The sequence below is a fragment of the Colobus angolensis genome, unplaced genomic scaffold (genome assembly GCF_000951035.1).
Source record: "Colobus angolensis palliatus isolate OR3802 unplaced genomic scaffold, Cang.pa_1.0 Scaffold30, whole genome shotgun sequence".
NCBI classification, from domain to species: domain Eukaryota; kingdom Metazoa; phylum Chordata; class Mammalia; order Primates; family Cercopithecidae; genus Colobus; species Colobus angolensis.
Genome location: NW_012116266.1, coordinates 9385518 through 9398547, shown reverse-complemented (window position 1 = coordinate 9398547; position 13030 = coordinate 9385518).

The following is a 13030-nucleotide window of genomic DNA, read 5'->3' as shown; positions in this document are numbered from 1 at the left end:
GAGTCTTTTTTTTTTTTCCCCAGGGCAATGAATTTGAAAACCAAGATTTGAGCATTTTGAGGTGTTTTCTCATTTTATGTCTGTAAGAGAATGTTTATACATGTTTATATCTGTTTGAGATTTTGGATCATTTATCTAAAATAACTTTGGGAAAGCTAAATGTGGATTGTATGCCTTTATTTCTGTCAACCTTATTTAAAATAATTCTTTCCCCATCACTCTGTATATGCCCTAACCCTGATTTATTTTGGCTTATAGCACGCATCACAATCAGACATTGTAGGATGTGTTTGTTTATTTCTCCCATTGTCTTTGGAACTAAGGCAAGAACTTTACCTATCTTGTTCACTACTGAATCCCCAGGCCCTGAAACAATATCTCATACAAAGTGGAGCTCAGTAAATATTAAGTTGACTGGATAAATAAGAGTGAACCTCACTTCTGTTGAACTTCCTAGGTCACATGGCAGGAACTTTTTCCCTCTTGCTTTTGATTTGATACCCTAGCAAGCTGGATGTGATTTTTAAAATCATGTACAGTACCCCTCTCAAGAAGTATATGGTATTACTGGATATTTGAACTCACTTTCACAGTCCCGTAACAAATGTCATTCTTTCCAAGTTCCACACGGTGGAGCTAACCGTATGTAGAATCTAAATGCCAGCATTGGCTGTAAGTTTGATAGGGTATGAAGCCACTAAGGAAGGGGAAGATTGCTTTGCTTATTGACGGATTTTTCTAGATAGATGTGTTTTAGGAAATTGCTCCACAAAAAATATTTTATGACTATAATTTGTTGATGTAAAAGTGATTAAGTGCATGGGTCAAATTGGAGGAAAATTTTACCCGTATCCCTGCTAGAACCACAGATTACATCATTCGGTACCTCTGTAATTATGCCCATCCTGGGAAGATTTTTTTCCTGAATGGTGTAGTGTATCAGCCAGGATAATGTAGATTATTCTGCATTAACAAACAGCTTCTCAATCTCAGTGGATTGAAACAAAACAAAACAAAAAAGGTTTATTTCTTGTTCATACTGTATGTTCAGTAAGAGACACCTGGGGACTCTGTTCAGTGCCAGCTCATCTTCCTCCCTGGACACGGGCTGATGGGAAGCCACTACCGGCTATGATAGCAAATAGAAAAGACAATTCTGAAGGATGAACCCGGAAGTGATACAATTATTTTGCCAGAACGTGGTCTCACTCAACCATAGGGACCCAGGAAGTACAATTCTGCCATGTTGCTGGAAGGCAGAGGGTGAGAAGTATTTGGTGAGATGCAATAATAATTACCACATGCAGAAAAAGCACACAGTATTACATCACACAGACCAAGAGAGAGACTTTCCACGTATTTTAGTTACATATTATTAACTGAGCATTTTTGACTACTCTGCTATGGGGGTCTGAAGATGAGAATCACTCATTTAGTATAACAATGATTGCAGATGTCTAAACCAGTTTAAGTGAGAAAGGCTGCAGAGCCCTTGAATTCCATTATCTCCATTTGATGAGATCTGCCAAGGTGCACTAACACACTCCTTAGATTAATGGGGTCACCTAGGAGGAAGCAGTGGCTTACGCCTGTAATCCCAGCTACTCTGAAGGCTGAGGCAGGAGGATTGCTTGAGTGTGGGAATTTGAGGTTAGCAGTAGTCTGGGCAACATAGTGAGACCTTGCTTCTAAAACAACAACAAAATTGGTCACCTAAGACTTTATATAATGTCAATATTATTATAAATTGTTCATCATCTCAAAATAAATTTTAAGAAACTTCCATAAAATAAGACCTTATAAGAGTACTTGATATTGACCATTTTAATTTCACAGTGTGGGCAGATTATGCAAATGATTGGCATATTGTTTAGGATTACTTCTATTAAATAATTGCAGGAAACAAAAACTTTTAAATATTATGGCTTAAATAATATAGAAGTAGTTGATTCCTCTTACACTAACAGAGATTCAGAGATATGATACTTTGGGGCTTGTATGCCAACTCCACAAAGTCCTCAGGGATCTAGGATCCTTCTAGTCACAACTGTCTTCTTTAGGGCATGATATGTGTCCTTATATTAAAAAATGGCTGGTAGAGCTGCAGCTCTCATATCCATATTCCATAGAGCAGAATGGAGGAAAGAAAAGAACAGGCAAAGGATATATACATCAGCTGGCTTTTAAGATGCTTTCCCAGAAGGCACAAAAAAAATTCCACTTAATTTCGTCAGCCAGGAATTAGTCATATGTCACATGTAATTGGGAAGGTGAGGCTGAGGAATACTCTTTTAGCTGGGTACATTTTGTTGCCTCAAATAAAAGTAGAGATCGTAAAACTGAGGAGGAGAATGAATATTGGCTGTAGGCCTCTAGCAATTTGCCCTAATTGGGTTACTTGAGTCATGAAGCCACACAGACCCTGCCAAATGCCAAATAGTTGACAGACTTGCTTTCCCCAGCTTCACTGAGAGACCATGGTGGCTTCTAACTGCAGTCTGGAAATAGTCCTAAATATTGTCTAGCTATTTTTTTTTTCTTTCAGATAGGGTCTCACTGTGTCACCCAGGCTGTAGTACAGTGGTGCAATCACAGCTCACTTCAACCTCGATCTCCCAGGCTCAGGTGATCCTTCCACCTCAGTCTCCTGAGTAGCTGGGACTACAGGCACACACCACCACACCTGGCTAATTTTTTGCATTTTTGTTTGTTTGTTTGTTTTATAGAGATGGGATTTCACCATTTTGCCCAGGCTAATCTGTAACTCCTGAACTGAAGCAATCCATCCACCTTGGCCTCCCAAAATGCTGGGATTCCAGGTGTGAGCCAACATGCCTGGCCTTGCCAAGCTAATTCTTAAATACAGTTTTTAATTTATTTTTAATTTTGTGGGTACATAGCAGGTGTATATATGGATTACATGAGACATTTTGACACAGGCATGCAATGCATAATAATTACATCAGGGTAAATGAGGTATCAATCATCTCAAGCATTTATCCTTTGTGTTACAAATAATCCAATTATACTCTTATAGTTATTTCAAAATGTACAATTAAATTGTTTTTGACTATAGTCATTTTGTTATACTAGCAAATGCTAGATCTTATTCATTCTTTCTATTTTTTTTGTACCCACTAACCATCCCCACTTTCCTATCACATCCCCAGTTTCCTATCACCCCCCTTCATAGACTCTAGTAACCATCCTTCTACTCTTTTTCTCCATGAGTTCAATTATTTTAATTTTTTGCTCCCACAAATAAGTGAGAACATGCAAAAACTTACCTCTCTGTGCCTGGCTTATTTCACTTAACATAATGATCTCTAGTTCCACCCATATTGTTGCAAATGACAGGATCTCTTTCTTTTTTATGGCTGAATAGTACTCCATTGTGTATATGTACCATATTTTCTTTATCTATTCATCTGCTGGTGGATACAGGTTGCTTCCAAATCTTGGCTATTGTGAATAGTGCTGCAATAAATATGGGAGTGCAGATATCTCTTTGATATACTGATTTCCTTTCTTTTGGGTATATACCTATGGGTGGGATTGCTGGATCCTATGGTAGGATTTTTAGTTTTTTGAAAAACTTCCAAACTCTTCTCCATAGTGGTTGTACTAATATACAGTCCCACCAACAGTGTATAAGAGTTTTCTTTTATCCACATCCTTGCTAGCATTTGTTATTGCCTGACTTTTGGATAAATACCATTTTAACTATCTAATTGTAGTTTTGATTTGCATTTCTCTGATGATTAATGATGTTGAGCACCTTTTCATTTGCGTGTTGGCCATTTGTGTGTCTTCTTTTGAGAAATGTCTATTCAGGTCTTTTGTCCATTTTTAATCAGATTATTAGTTGTTTTTTTTTCCTATAGAGTTGTTTGGGCTCCTTATATAATATATTCTGATTATTAATTCCTTGTTAGATAGGACGTTTGCAAACATTTTCTCCCATTCTGTGGGTTGTTCTTTACTTTGTTGATTGTATCCTTTGCTGTGCAGAAGTTTTTTAACTAGGTGTGATCCCATTTGTCCACATCTGCTTTCGTTGCCTATGCCCGTGGGGTATTACATAAGAAATCTTTGCCCAGACCAATATCCTGGAGAGCTTCCCCAATGGGTTATTGTAGTAGTTTCATAGTTTGAGGTCTTGGGTTTAAGTCTTTAGTCGATTTTGATTTGATTTTTGTATGGCAAGAGATAGGGGTCTGGTTTCACTCTTTTGCATATGGGTATCTGCTTTCCCAGCACCATTTATTGAAGAAATTGTCATTTCTTCAATGTATGTTTGTGGCACCTTTGTCAAAAAATGAGTTCACTGTAGATGTGTGGACGTACCTCTGGGTTCTCTGTTCTGTTTCACTGATCTATGTGTCTGTTCCCAGCTAATTTAAAAAACTTAAATGAAGTAGAGCATCCAGAGAAAATTTTTTTATTTCAGAGCCATTGAAGGGTTGCTCCAAATGATAGGTCCAGATCTCTGACCCTCACATCGTGTTGTTTACACCACATACAGGTTCCTGCCTAGAGGACCCTGGATACAGTTTATCCCATCTTCAAAAGTAACCTCCTCCCCACTTCCTTCCATATCATAAACCAATCAGTTTATTGGACATTCTATCAAAATTTACTTGCTTAATAAATTGCAACTCTGGCTCACTTTTATGTGAGATGTAGGCATGGTTATCCTGTGACTACTATTCTGCTCTCTCACTAGTACTATCTTAGATGAGATGTAGGCAAAGAATCCTGTAATACTTTTTACCTTCATGTAAAGAAATTCACCAAGACCAGAGCAAGAATTAGATGGTCATTTCCTTTTATGATTCATCCCCTAGTCTCTGACTTTTTAAGTACAGAGTAGCTATGGACAAAGTGTATGGGTTTAAGAGAACACCCTGCCTGCCCTTCCCACCACCCCCATCCTGGCAGTATTGGTTTTCAAAATGTGCATTGCAATCTTACATCTGACTCAGGGCAGCTGAAATGCTTCAACAGTGCAAAATGAAACTGCTCTCCTTTCTTAAGATACCACATCTGAATAATTCCCTATACTCCAGAGAAAAGGAAGACACAATGTGGTTTTATCTCAAACCAGAAGTAAGCAAATCAATAATTGACCATATTAACTAACTCAGTACTGGGAAAGAGACTTCTTGTTATTACTTCTTAAAGCAAAACAAAAACAAAAAGTAAACAACTTTAAAACCAATGTAAAATTATACCACATTAAGAAAAATCACATATTTTAGTTATAGTCAATTACTTTGAGACATTTTTCCCCCTAAGGGAGTACACCAAGAAGTAGCCTCATCCAAAGGAAGCCATTCTTTGAGGCCTGATTGGAATTTTATTTGACTCTCTCCCTCCGTCCCACTACTCTAATTTCCCATTCTTTCTGTTCCTCAGTCATATCAAAGTTGCCCTTCCCTTGACACTTTTGCAGGAACTACTCCCTCTGCCAGCTGTGCTCTTTGCTCAGATCTTTAATGGCTGATCACTTTCTGACAGTCAGGTTATAGTTTAAATGCCACCTCCTCTAAGAAGACTTTCCTGACCATTCCATCCAAAGCAACCACATCCATTACTCTCTCTCCTGCCACCCTGTTTTATCTGTACTACAGCATTTATTATCATCTACTAGTTCATTTTTTATTTTTTATTGTCTGCACCTTCTCTCCAATTAGAGTTTCAATTTAGTACCTCCTTATGTCTGGCAAAATAGTCTGTGCTTCACTGGCATTCAGTTTGGGGCAGGCTTTCTCTGTCTTGGATTACTGACATTTGGGACCACACAAACCTTCATTGTAGGGGGCTATTGTGTGCATTCTAGGATGTTTACCAATATATCTGGCCTCTATTCATTAGATGCCTTTTTAGTGGTGACAACCAAAATGTCTCCAGATATTGTCAAATTTCCCTGGGAGACAAAATTGCATGTGGTTGAGAAGTACTGGTTTAGGCTGTTAGCTACTGTGTAGCTGCTTTGGTTGTCAGGAGACAACATTGTCTTAGAGTAGTAATAGCTATCATTTGTTGAATGCCTACAGTTATTGAGCACTGTTCTACAGGCTTAACATTTAGTCTTTACTATTTAATAAAGTAATAGTAACTTTAGTAAAGTAATAGTAAACATTTAGTCTTTATTATTATCATTTTACAGATAGGGAAACTGAGGCACATGATTACTTGCTTAAGTTCACACCGTTAGTAAGTAGGGAAGTCCGGAATTCAAACCAGGCTCCAGAACTCTATGATAACAGGAGTGGGCAGTGCTGTGGGATTCTCACTGCCATGCCCCCGGTGGCAGAGACTGGACAGCAAATGGGCTCCCTACCCACTCAAATCCACACAATTGTTTATTCAGAGTGACCATGGGCAAGTGACGACTTTCCTCTCTGAGCCTCAGTTACCTCTGTAAATAGTAGCAACAATAATAATAAATTCCATATAAAGTTGCTTTAGGAACTCAGTGCAATAGCCTAAGCGAAAATAGCCGGTTTCTGGCACATAGTAAGTTCTAAATTCATTTCCCCTCTCCTCCCTTTCCACGTGGCTCCAAGCTCCAAGCACTGAAAGCAGATCCTGAAGACCTTGGTCAGACAAGCGTATTGGGAAATCTAACCTTTCAGCAATCTGCAGAGCTGCCTTGCTGTTGACCAGAAGCAGGGAAAGCAGCCCCCTTAGCAATAGCCTGCCGGGTTAGCAATCTTATTCTCCTGTGCTAATAACGAACAGCACAAGTCATCAGCACTTTCCCGTTAAGCCAAAAGGGGCTTTTAAATCAATGCTGATTAGATGCTCCTGGGTCTCACTGACAAGTAGTCTTCCTTTCTCCATTTCTTGATGTGAGTCAGTGAATTAATGAATTAATTGCCTGACCTATTGTTTTCTAACACGGCAAATTAAATGAATTTTCTGGTGAATAGTCCAAGCCTTTTGGCCTACAGGGAGTGTCCTTTGCAAACATAACTGAGTTGGTGCTCAGGCTAGCTGGTAGAGCCCCACCAAAAATTGGTTGCCTTTGAAAAGTTTGCTTACAGCAGGGGTTCTAAATTTGGTGCACACAAATCTCAGTGGATAAAATTCTGTGAACTTGGATGGGAAAAATGCTATATGTTTATTTTCACTAAGCTCCAACTGAAATTTAGCATTTTCTTCAATTATGAATATAGGCAACAAATTATAGATATTTACAGATTCCACTATGGTTGTTGTAGATATCTTGAAATACCATTTACATCTCATGACTTCAAAATTACAGTAGATATAGGACTACTGCTGGATCTTGTCATTTAATGTATTAATAAAAAGGCACATACAGAATTTTATCACAAATTTGTTGTTTTGTTGTTGCTATTTTAATACCTGTCTTTTGATATCATTGGTTTGCCTTGTAATCTTATGTATTTAGTTTTATTAAGTTTAAGATGTTATTTTGAGAAGGAACCCATGGATTCCCCAAACTGGCAAAAGGGCTCATGGTACAGAAAAAAAAAAAAAAGAAAGAAATTAACACCTGGCTGAGAGGCCAATAGGATAGTTTCTGGAGAAAAGAAGTCAGTCTTAAAGGGAATCTTTGTGCTCAATAATTTTAGTCATGACTCAATTCTTGCCCTTCCATCTTTTCCAGTGACATAAACATGTCACACACATCAAAACTATCAACCCCTCATAGACTTTGGCTTAGGCAAAGACTTCATGACCAAGAGCCCCAAAGCAAATGTAACAAAAACAAAGATAAATGGAACTTAATTAAGCAAAAAACCTTCTGCATAGCAAAAGAAATAATCAGCAGAGTTCACAGACAACCCACAGAGTGGGAGAAAATATTCACAGTCTATATATCCAAGAAAGTACTAGTATTCAGAATCTACATATAATTCAAACAAATCAGCAAGAAAAAAACCCAAACAAGCCCATCAAAAAGTGGGATAAGGACATAAATAGACAATTCTCAAAAGAAGATATACAAATGGCCGGCAAGCTTATGGAAAAATGCTCAGCATCACTAATTATCAGGGAAATGTAAGTCGAAACTACAATGCGATACCACTTTACTTCTGCAAGAACAGTCATAATAAAAAAATAATAGATGTTGGCGTGGATGTGGTGAAAAGGGAACAGTTTTACACTGTTGTTGGGATTGTAAACTAGTACAACCACCATGGAAAACAGTGTGGAGATTCTGTAAAGAACTAAAAGTTGATCTACCATTTAATCCAGCAATCCCACTACTAGGTATCTACCCAGAGGAAAATAAGTCATCATATAAAAAGATACTTGCACACACATTTGCAGCAGTACAATTTGCAATCACAAAATATGAACCAGCCCAAATGCCCATGAATCAATGAGTAAATATATATATGATGGAATACTGCTCAGCCATAAAAAGGAATGAAATAATGGCATTTTCAGCTACCTAGATGGAATTGGAGACTATTATTCTAAGTAAAGTAACTCAGGAATGGAAAACCAAAGATCGTATGTTCTCACTCATATGTGGAAGCTAAGCTATGAGGACTCAAAGACATAAGAATGATACCTTAGACTTTGGGGACTCTGGGGAAAGGATGAGGGATAAAACCCTGCACATTGGATACAGTCTACACTGCTGGAGTGATGGGTGCACCAAAATCTCAGAAATCACCACTAAAGAACTTATTCATGAAACCAAATTCTACCTGTTCCCGCCAAACCTACTGAAATAAAAAAATAAACAATTTTGAAAAGCTATTAGTCAGGATGCTTGGCAGTGTGCAATTTACAACATCAGGATAGAATTTTGGTGTATTCAGAATTATGTTGACTGACTAAATTTTAGCACATCCAGATGCCTGTCATCCTGCCTTGGGAAGGAGAGGCCCAGTATTTCCAGCTGCTTTTACATTTTTGTTATGCTTGATTGACTTCCAGGGCTCGGGAATCTTCTGAAAGCATAGGAGTTTCTGTCCAGGCTCAGCACTGAGATTCATTGCTTTTCAGCAAGAAGTCCGAGCATTCTGAGAGTGTTCCTTCTAGAATCTACTCTTCTCCCACTCCCTTAAGAAAAACTCTGAAATACCTATAGACAGAGAGGAAGAAGTGGAAATTTACACATAGTTTCTTTCTGCATATTCCTATTTCTTTTCTCTCAGGGAAGTGGGACCACACTATGGGGACAGGACCAGACTGTGCCAGACTGTGCCAGACTGTGCCAGGGTGAGGTGTCCAGGTTTCCTGATCAGCCCTGCTTGCTTATCCAGGCCATGGCATCTGAGGGTACAGGAGCCGGACAAACCCAGGCAAGGACTGTCCCCTTAGCCCTTTCTTCCCCCCTTTCTCAGGCTCCTCCTTTCTCTCCGTTGGGTCTTTATGCTGCTCCCTCCTCATCTACTCCTCAGGCCTGCCTTTCCACTCCCAAATCCAACTTTTTCCTTCCATTCCCTGGAAAAACAATCATGATCCCTGCAGCAGCAATAATAACAAAACAATAGCCACTCCCTTTATTAAAAACCCCTAATGTGCAGGTAATATGTGTGGCGCTTCCACTGTACCTTCTCATTTAACCCCCTTAATCAGCTCTTGTGGGTTGATGGTGTCTGCCAAGATTCATGTTCACCTGGAACCTCAGAATTTGACCTTATTTGGGCCTTTGCAGAAATAATTACTTAAGGATCAAGAAGAAATCATCATGGAGTAGGGTGGGTCCTAAATCCAATGATTTGTGATGTTTTAAGAAGAGGAGAGAGCACAGAGACACAGAGAGAAGACCGTGTGAAGACAGAGGCAGAGATTGGAGTTAAGCACCCATAAGCCAAGGAGTGCCTGGAGCCTCCTTGTAACAGACAAAGAAGGATTCTTCCTTAGATCCTTTAGGGGGAACATGGCCATGCTGATAATTTGATTTCAGACTTCCAGCCTCCAGAACTATGAGAGAAAAAGTTCCTGTTGCTTCAAGGAACTTTTGTTGTTTTATGTTTGTGGTACTTTGTTAAGACATCCATAGGAAACCAATAGCCATGTGTCCTGGATGCACTAAAATTTAGTCAGTCAACATAATTCTGAACACACTAAAATTTTATCCAGATGTTGTAAATTGCACACTGCCAAGCGTCATGGCTAATAGTTTCATCAGTCAATAAGATGGGCATTATTACTCCCATTTGTTCAGTGAAGAAACTCAGACAAAATGTCTAATACCTGCAAAGATTTGCATATCCAGTGAGGGCTGTGGGATTGGAACCCTGATCTAAGTAACCCCATCACCTTCCAATCTCCCTTTAACAGTGTTGGATTCAATTAACTGTTGATTTTGTTGATTAAAATAATTCATATTCAAGTTTGAAGGGATATTGAATAATACCTTTGGTAGCTGTGTTGTAGAGGAGTATAGAATTCTCTAAGGCCTTCTGGCTTATCTGAAGAAGGGAAGGGTTGAAACAGGAGCGGCTCTCCCCCCTGCTTCTGCTTAACAACTCTTAGAGTAAATTAGCAGGAATCTGCTCATACCAGTCCCATTCCCTGGGAAGATTTGCTCTCCTCCCTTCACTTTCATTCCTCTCCAGGCTACTTTAGGGGGTTCTACAGATGTTCAAAATGATGAATTAAGATCATTCTCTGAGGCAGGCTTCTTGTCATTACCATAAGCCATCAATTTATATTAGGAACATTTTTATAAGCCCAAAATGGCACTATAAAAGTGCTGGTAAAGTTATATGTTGGTGGAGAACAGAGAGGACTTGCTTTTGCCCAGGAGCACTCTTTTCCCCAGGAGCACTCTTTTCCCCCCCCCGCATAGGAACATTTCGAAGAAAACAGGTGTCCATCCTTATAAAATCACTCCGTTCCTATGGCTCTTGCAGGTACTGCCTTATTCCACATGCCCATTCCCTCACATGGTGTGTAGGTCCTGGGGGATGTTAAACACCCATGGAACTCAAATGGCATCAGTATGGTGCGTGGATGGCCTGTGACTTGCTACAATGAGTCTGTTAGGGATGCAATGATGTCAGGTCACTTGACTGAGGGGCTGGCAGTTTAACAATGTCCCTATCCTTGACTTGTCAAGAGTTATAAGGTTACACAGTGATAGGAAAGTTTTTATTTAAAAAACAGAATGTCTAACACAAGATCAGTTTTAATCTGGCAGTCCTGATACTGTCACTTTAGGTAAAACTCATCACAAGTTCAAATCCCAGCTCAGTTCTCACCAGGTGGGTGTCCTCAGGCAAGGTCTTGAGCTTCCCTGGGCTCTGGGCCTTTCCACTGTGACAATACTAACCCATTTCACAGACTTGTGTTAGACTGAAACTATTAAAGTCAAACAGAAAATAAAAATGGTAAAAAGCAAAGCAATAAAAAGGATGTGTTATCCCTCACCCCCACACCCTCGTTTAATATTAAGGGAGTCTGAATATACTCAGATGTGGATATGACCAGAGAGCTACTTGCCAACAGCAAGAAACAGATTTTCCTAAATGATTTTTTAAAGCTGTTAATTCCCTTTCTTTTATTTCCCATCTAATTTCTGGCAGGAGAATAGACAGTGGGGAATAAAAACCTCTGTTGAGTTGGCAATTTTAGTACTCATATACAAGACTGTTTTATTATCAATCCTGTGAGGTCAGGGGGTCTATAAAGACATAAAGGGAGTCTTTCTTTCTAGTTGTGTTTGAGCCAGGACACTTGGACTCTTTCCTAGTGTCTTACAGAAGCAGCTTTTTACTTCTGCTGGTCCGGTCTCCTCACTTGACAGCCAGAGAAGTGGAGGCCAGAGGGTTTCATAGCCCTTCGGGCTTTGTTTTCCTCATCTATAAAATGGGGATGATGGTTCTTACCTTAGAGGGTTGTTCTATATTTTAAGGGAGTAGAGCCATACCTGGCATGTGATAAGCCCAATGTAAGTGAGAGGCAGCAAAGCTTGGTAACAAAGAGACAATCTCTATATCAGATGGCTGGGCCCACGTCCTGGATTGCCCCTTACTATTAGTGACCTTGGATGAGTTACTTAACAGTCCTGCTCCTCGTAGAGTTGTCACAAGGATTAAGTTAGTTCACATATATAAAATACTTAGTGCCTGGCACATCGTTAAGTGGAATTAATTCTTACTATGGTTATTTTGAAAGACATGTGATTTCTATAGCATTGTCCAGTTAATTAGTGGAGAGGGCCATAAATAGAATTTAAAAATGTGGGGTCTTGTGTGTATTCTCTACCAAACCAATGTACCTAGTTATACATAAGGGCCGGGTGCATCTCTAACTTCTTTAGGGCTACTTCTGACTCCTCTGACTATGACAGAGCTGAATTGTTAATGTCATCCACCTAGATCGGTAGAGTTTGCAGCACAGCTTAATTGGGAGGTTCATCAATAAGCCACACACCTGCCCATGGGACTTAGAAGGAAGCTCAGCCATTTGTCTCCATTAGAGGGCGCCAAAGGGAGGCAGCGTGGTGGAAGGAAGAGAAAGAACTAGTTGCTTCCTGTTCCTGCCTGTTAGGGTTTCCCAGCCATAGCCCTTCACCCCAACAAAGGCAGTTGATTCCAGTGTGCAGTTTTCCAAGCTTCTGCGGACACCCCCTTATCAGAGATCTGAATCTGCCCTCTGAGATCCTAACAAGCCCAACCTTCTCCCTTTGTTCCCCAGCCTGAAGTGGTGACTACTTTCTGCAGTTATTATTTCTGTTATATTTCAGTGGCCCCTTTTTTGCCTTGTCAATTATTTAATTCCTAGCTAAAAATTCTTTATATTGAATTCCAATTCTCACTGGTAAAATAATCTCAGTGGTATATTTCTTCTTACTGGTATACACATGAATATACATTTATAAAAACAATACATAAATAGAGGCCAATAGGAAGTCCTCAATAATATCACCACCTCTTCCCACTGCACACTGAACATGATCATATAAGTTATGTCTCCTTTGAGTATCTATCACTTAGTTACTCCACTCTCTGGAGGAAACCACAGCTATCAGCAGATGTCTGTCCCTCTAGAATTTTAAAAAATACATTTACATGGATATCTATAT